This window comes from Trichoplusia ni, chromosome 1 (assembly GCF_003590095.1).
Source record: "Trichoplusia ni isolate ovarian cell line Hi5 chromosome 1, tn1, whole genome shotgun sequence".
In the NCBI taxonomy this organism is placed as follows: Eukaryota; Metazoa; Arthropoda; class Insecta; order Lepidoptera; family Noctuidae; genus Trichoplusia; species Trichoplusia ni.
In genome coordinates, this window is record NC_039478.1 from 19583055 (window position 1) to 19591220 (window position 8166).

Sequence of the window (8166 nt, forward strand, 5' to 3'; positions counted from 1 at the left end):
AAAACGCCGATGCGTCAAGCGCGGTGGGCGGCGCGTGCGCAGACAGGGTTGATCACAAACTTTTTAATTTCGAAACGTATGTATAGGCATCATAATGGAATTTCACACAAAAAAATATGGGGAGGATGCAAGTATTTCCATATTCCTTTTTGTTTCTCAGCTTCTCTATTTTATTATAAAAAAAAGTATTTACAAAGAATTAAAGAATGAAAACACTAAAAAACGAATTGCAGTTAGTATGTTACCGTTTTTTACGAACGAACGCACCGGTCATCACGACCATTGCCTTAAGCTACGTATCAGTGTGTCAGCCCTAGAGTCGCGCATTGATGGAATAGTGTTACGCCACGGGAATGGGAAACAGATCAGGTGCGTCGTGGGAGATCCGCCTCGCGCCTGACTCACCGGCGGCGCGGGTGCGTTCCGCTCCGGCAGACCCGGTGACTCCGCCACGGGAACGCGGTGGGAACTGAACCTTGACTCATACCAGTCTGTGCTGTGCCTGACTAGACTGTAGAACTTCTGGCAGGCATTTTTCGCGATCAAAGGTCCATTTATCCAATATATTTGCTTGCACGGATAGCTCAGTGATTGAGGTCGCCACACCGAACCCACTGTGCGCGTCGACAAGCATTTGTGTGATCCACGAATGCGTGTTCTGAGTCTAGGTGATTTTGTGCACTTGATTTGTGTGTTTGTGAAACCCCCTGCGACAAAAGAATTAAATTCGTTAATGCGGGAGTCGTTTTAAAAATATAATTAAAAAAAATAGCTGCAATCCAGAGGCAAGGTTAAAACCAAACATTAAGTATATCACTTTGAAATGAAACTACTTTTACGGATTTTATCGCGGTTTAATTTTTGATTTTAGTTCCCGAGCAACATCTTCTGTCAAGACGAACACCATCTCAGTCTGCCCGTGACCATGATAAAAAATTAAATAAATCAAAAATTAAACCGCGATAAAATCCGTAAAAGTAGTTTCATTTCAATGTCTAACATTCGCGTAAACCTAAGAGAACACTATTATATCACTTGCTATAGTTACCTTACTTTAGTTTGTAAAAAAAAACGCAGGACATTTTTTCTTAAAATAGAAAAAAAAACATTGTTGGAACTTTTCCACATATTAGTTGGCGAAACGCACAATCATTGAGTCCTACCTCAGCCACTGCAAAAAGTTTCGCTATATTTAGCAACACCTAAATATCCTCTAACCGCAAACGTTCATTATATTTAAATTACACAATAAAGTTGATGACGTCGCTCTTGTAACGTGTAATTGATACAATGATCCAGCATCCTTGTGTACAGTATGGACGCGAGTTTTTCTGAAGCCACACAATGGAGCGACGACAGAAGCCGGCTGTTCTCACCCATTTTAATTACTGCGTCATACGCTTGTTAGTGACGTCATGACGTAACTGATGAAAGATCACGGATTTGTGGGACAACATGTCCGATCTTGCACCAGGATGAGAACGGAATCCCGAATATTATTAGCGGATTCTAGCTCGAATTTTTTATTTACCATGTTTAGCTACGCGACAAATTACTAAAACTTATTTCCACTTCGCCAAAATCTACACAAAATGTTTTTTTTAAGTTAACTAACCTCGGACGTGCTAACGTGACGTAGTGTGTATAGACACACCTTTAAATATGTTTTGGTATGCTGGTTTCTTCACGAAGCTTTTCGTCGCAGTTTTTAGCAAGCAAAGACATTAGTGCGTGTTGACATTTGAACCTAAGAGCTTTGACTTCTACGTCCGTACCGCTAAGCTATCGCTACTTATTTACACTGAGATTGTGTTTTAGAGATAATCTACAAATCAGAGATAAAAAAATACTCTTATGTAATGCATTCCAAACTATGCGTATTAAATTTACAGTACGTACCCGGAAGAAACTTTATAATAACTATTGTAATGGATTTAACCATCTATCGAACAGCAAAGTAAGGTAGCAAAATTAGTAGGGCCCAATAAACAAAAAAAAATCCAATTCAAGTAGTAAAGAAATTCTTATTAAAGTAAGATTTACTTACTAAGTTGATAATAATAATTAATGATGGGGGCTAGTCGTTCTCTCTCTCCATGGGAATAACGCATGACCAGAGGGTACATTAGTATGCTTTTTCAAACCTTGAGATGTAAATAAAAAATGTGTCTGAAGGTATATGTAGGAGCATACATCCGCAGGGCAGCTTGTGGCGAGCTGTTTGTGAGTAGCGACACAACGGAACCTGAATGCCCCAGGGGGTCACTCTTTACGGGGACTCCCAGCTCTTTCTTGCCTTAACTGGCTGGCTAGAGAGGGGTCGCTAGAGCTATATGCTCGGGGGTGGAAGTGTCTAATGGCGTAATAACGAAGAAACCCGCTCCGGGTCCGTGACCCGCGATGGTGAAATCGGTGTCGCACCTCTCTACACCCTTAGCCTACCTCACTGATGTTGCCTCTCGCTGCCTATCGTGGCGGTATGATGGGGGGCCCATTTTTGAGCCGGCGAGTCACCGCCTGCCAATTTAATTCCATTTTTATGCGTTGAAAGGCAGGTGCTATAGTTTTCCATAGCTTTAAAGGAAACCATTCCATTTAACATTATTAATATCAATAGCCCTTATTATTTATACACATTACAATTTGCAATAGTTTTGTAGCTACCTAGGGTCGTCCATGTTTGTTCTCTAATAGAGCAGGGGTGGATGGCCCCTGGTAGATACCCCATCACATTTTAGATTAAAGTTCTCAACAAGGCCTCTACATGTTGGACCTGTGTCCCCGTGCAAGCCTTTAAAAAGGACCGGGTCTCTTCACATGAAGTGATCCCGTGACTAAAAAGAGATACAATTAATAATGCAAAACATATTTGTGCAAAAATAGATATTCCGCGAGCGATTAATATTTTTTTTACCTACGACATCTTAGTCTAAGTTTTAGCACTAAGAAGTAGACAGCTAATAGATAATTTATGATGTAATTTTTTTTTTACAGTATTTTTTTTTTTTCAATATACATTTCAAGGACTTTTTAAACTTATTTAAAGATAAATTAAGTGGTTATACAGCCTGGCCTATGACTGCCTTTATAATTTACGAACTCAGGTCCTAGAAACTTGTGTTTATTGAGAAGTACATGTTTATAAAGGAAACTTATCCAAAGCTCAGGAGGAACGCGGATACATATCATTCCTGAAAAAATTAATGGCTCCAGAGTTTTTTTTCTAACTACGCATAAATTACCAGTTCTCAGCGTCGTCACTCAACAAGAACCTAAAATAAACTCAATGTTATTTCAAATCACTGTTATTATGTTCCCATAAAAACTTTTAACAAAAACATGTTAATTATGTAATGAGGTTTAAGGCGCGAGCAACCGGTCTCTGACGTCACAACATGTAGTATCCATGACGTCGCAGAATCTTAAAGTTTTTGCCGCGAGAGCGTAATGGGCACAAGTCTTTGCTAACAAGCAAGTAGTGGGGAATTTGTGTAAGCGGTTTGTGACGAGCGCGATACCCACGCAGCAACTATAACGTATGAGATACTACGATAAAAAATGTGACGCCAAGCAGTCAGTAACTGGCCGGTTTCGCTACGAGTTGTGATTAATTAACTATCGGTTTTACAACATCATGCTTTGTATTCTCATACTTCGTTGATATCGTAGATTCACAAAAACACTGGAATTTCCAAAAACAGTGACTCTGTAAAAATTTTGATAATTTATTGCTTACATGTGTAAATTCTAAAGTATTACACAACGATAACTAACGCTTGCCTCAACCGCTCACCGTGCAGAAAGGTAGAGCAAGAAGCTAAGAAGTTTACATTTCTTTGTTTTAACAAACGACACCCGCAGTAAGTAGTTTAATTCTGTGTTTCGAAGGGCTTCACAAACAAACAAATTACGTGCACAAGGACACCCAGGCGTGGCGACGAAACCACTCGGCCATCCGGTCGGCAAACATTTTCTGGAAAATAGAAAATGGACCTTGCCAGATCATTTGAATTTTCAACAATATAAGGCGGTATCAATAGATTCCAATCACGTTTTCAATATACACAGTTAATATTATTAGCATTATACATTTTTTGTGATCATACTGTTACCTTCAGGTTCGGAGCGACTCACAGCCTTAACCTTTGTCATCATTATGCAATGCCACGCAATGCCCACAGTATCATGTCCGGAGTAAGTTGTGAACAGCCATGACACTGAGATGATGCTGAGATGAATCATTGTGCTCATAGTTCAGGGTCCATGGCAACCGCAAACTTTTGTAAAGTCATTATCTAAACATGTACAGACCTGAACACTAAACTGCCAATTACCGTGTAATTGTCTTCATAATAAGCTTACAATATTAATTAATTATTCATTTTGCGGATCAATAATTTAAAGCTATTTTTTTTAAAACAACTCCCGACTCTAAGGCATTTAATCCTTGTATCATATATACACCTAGAATCAGGACAAGCATTCGTGGATTACACAAAGCTTGTTCCCCATGGGGATCGAACTCGTAACACGTCACATACTGTGGGTTGGTGTGAGAAATTGAAGAACATTTGTCTCGTCCCTTAATCCAACTTCCTACTCATTTCGCATATTTATAAACTGTTCTGACCGGTCTCGTGTTGGTAAACAAATGAATAACATATTGTCAGAGTGTCCGTCGCTCTATCGCTCTGTCTTATATATTATAACGTATGTCGGTCAGTGATTTTGTAAATGCGTGTCCAAAGTCCAAACGGTGAGGTCAGCATGTTTGTGATCAAAGTCCACACTTTCCTAATGTTATAACAGTGAGGTAACATCGTGATGTAGATGCCAGGTGTGTTGCAAGAAACCTTGCGAACCGTTGGCGCCGAACTCGGTGCGAGATCACTCATAGAAGACACATTATTTGAACTTATACACATAAGGCGTTAATCTAATAAGCATGTCGTGGTTCTATGTACGGATATGTATACACAGAGGTAAAGGTTTGATCCTCAACTGAAGCTTGTAACAGTGTAACGTTTTTTGAAGTTATACCTATGTATGTATTTTCTTGATTATTCTACTGCTGAGGCGCTGACGAACGGTGAAGAAAAGCCTTGTGAGGAAACCTGGACTCTTAATATTGGAATAGCAGTAACGTAGTAAAACGTAAACAGGAGAGGCTTGTGCCCAGCAGTGGGAAATTTATAGGCTGGTATTCTAATCTTATAAGATATTTTTAATAATCTTGACTAACTTGATATTGATAATCATCACAAAAAGTAACACAACAAGAAATGTATTGAAAACTTGTTATTGAACCTTTTCTCGAACTGCAGAAGAGATAGACCCGAATATACTAAGTACTCATTTGCTATTTGATTATCGTCCGACCATTGACCTTTAACCTTAATGTTTACACGCAGTCGTCATTTCATTCACATCAGAAGGTGCTATAAATCTGTTTCATCGTAAACGCCTGTTGTTTTATGTCGCACTCGTATCGTATTGTGTAGAGACACAAAGAAGAGTCAAATATGGTGGATAGTATTTTTGTTATATTCAAATGTTTTTGAGCGTCATGGATTCATATTAGCACAATACAACTTAGCACAACCTCTCAGTGCACAGCCTCTCGAATCATTTACAATTACGTTTTTTTTTTTCAGTACATCATTACACGTAGGTACGCACTTGTGTACATATCTAAATGGGTACATCATCGACTTTCAAGACCGTATATTAGAAATTCTGGTATTTCCACCGGTAATAGGCGCCCTTATTCAGCTCTGCACTCTCGTAGCTTTTTCTAGCAAATGTCTAACTCGTTTTGTTTACGGCCCTAGATTCAAATGTCCGATGTCATGTCAATTAGTTTTAACCTAAATCAAGAACAAATATAAAATGTTGTGAACCTTATGACTGTTCTACGTATAGTGGGCAGTTGGACGGCACCAGCTGTTGAGTTATGTCTCGGCACACTCACGCGCATAATGTGACGTTTACGATAGGTGATACCAATGGCAAGTTACCAATAATCAATGTGTACAGGAATGGCGTTACGAGTATGTAACCGTACGTTGTATTAGGTACACAGTAATTCTTAACACTGAACAGTGAACTCAAAAAAAAACCGATCGGTCATTAAAAAACAAATTTGTGGAGCTCCCCCACCCTCAAATTGTGGACCGAAACAACGTTGCTTAATTTAGATATTTCTTTTTAATATTTGCTGTTAAAGCCACAAAAAAAATATTTGTAGAATTGTCAACTGTCTAGTTATCACGCTTCATGAGGTACAGCCTTGGGCCTGGTACCGGTAGGACGGCCAGACCGTCGGACAGACGGAAAGGCGGACGGAAAGACGGACCTATAATGGGGCCTCAGTAATATGGTAGGGTAATACCCATTAGGTAAGGAAACCTACAAAATATAAGCGCCGTGTTTTATAGTGATGTTCGTGATGAAAAATTGTGGCCTCAGGATATTGGCTTGCCCTCCTAACACCAGTTGCTTTTACCAGTGACCTAATAAACTTTTGTAAGCTCCAAGTAAGCCACACAAACCGCAGTACTGTACGGTACTGAATATTTGTAAGACCAGTTATCACCAAGTTCCTCCATTCCATTATTTGTTCCCACACGGAAACAGAAACCACAGCTGTACCTTATTACTTATCTTACTAATTAGAATTTAAAAGAAACCGCAATAAATACTGGCAAACTATTAATCGTTGAGGTTTCCTTGAATATACTTTCATTGTCACCTAAATATTGATAACGGAATTATTAAAACCACAATGCGGCGTCAATTGCATGTAACAGTCAATCTGTTTACGTAAAGTGTTAGGACAATAAGTGTTTCAGTGAAATTAAAAAAAAAACACAACAAAAGCGCGAAGTATTAAGGTCAAAGTGTAATCAATAAGTCTCGATAGTCGGGACACTCAAAAAAAAACTATAGTGAAGATACAAAAAGATATATTTTTTGGTGGTTTTGTTCAATCCAGAATAAATAGGCCGTAAATTTTCGTCAGTAATTGTGAGTATGTAATGTGTCACTTGTTCAGTTTTCAGTCTGCAGTGACCGGCGCGGGTAGTTCCCTCGGGTGAGGTCCTTACACCGCACAGTCACAGTCTGCGAATGAAAGTAAGTAGGCATTCAATATCGATCCTTCGCACTAAGAGTTACCTATGTGCGAATTCCGCTGAAACTCATTAGCACCCGGCAGCGGTATCTCCGTGCGACCTTGTTTCGGGAAAATATGAATAGCAGCTTTGCATCATGACAAACATTACATGGAAATAGCAAATAAATAAATCAAATTTAACTGCATCACTGCTGGTAGCCTACTTTCATGCGTAGAAAGCAAAATGGTAGCAGTAATCAGCAAACAGTGCAATATTGCAATACAGAGGATTGCTGATGTAAGTGATTACCGTCAAGTTTACACAACACACGAAGCGCATGAATATCGGTGGCACCACCATCAGCCCACACCCCTACCCGCGACCCCGCGCCCCCGCGCCCCCTGCGCCCCCGGCCGCCACTGGCCGAACATCACGCGACCACCTCCGGTCGCGAGCCTGGGCTGCCCGTCTGACGCAAAATATGTAACGATTACATTAGTCATACCACACAACTCGTACACGATAACATGACGTTACCAAACAGAAGCCCCACTCGACACGGCGCGTGCCGAGTGCGCTGCAAGAGTGATGTGATCTCGTTATGCGGCGCGCGGACGTCCGGGATACGTAACACACTCTTGAAGCCAGTGGCAACAGGTCCTTAGTTACCCAACATTTAACATATGTATAGACTGCAATAACAAGGTCGGCTACAGTTTATCAGTCTGACGAGGATTCTCAACAGATAGTGACCGCAATTTATCGTTAATCTTGGCAGATAAGCGGCCCGATTAGATATTACGGATCAATTCGTATGATTGTTGTAGAGTTGGTTTTCTGCAAGTTTTCAGATTTCTTTACATTGATTAGTCATTGTTTACTAACAAGCGAAGGCTGGTGAGGTTAATACACGCTATGATATCATACGATACGATATCGTAACGTCATTCGTTAATAATTACTGAGCGGTAGTGAGGGAGGGCGCGCGCCACGCGGTCGTCATCGCACTATTGTTGTAATTGTAGAGTTGTAGACGGCCTACATAACTATG

General features: G+C 40.2%; 1 long non-coding RNA gene across 1 annotated transcript; it reads right to left on the bottom strand.

The window, feature by feature from the left end:
• Positions 1–6948: 6948 nt before the first annotated feature.
• Positions 6949–7505, bottom strand: LOC113498273. Its single transcript, XR_003400974.1, has 2 exons — positions 7425–7505; positions 6949–7122 (listed from the first exon to the last, which is right to left on the bottom strand). It is a non-coding gene; the product is annotated as an uncharacterized LOC113498273 (long non-coding RNA).
• Positions 7506–8166: the final 661 nt, after the last annotated feature.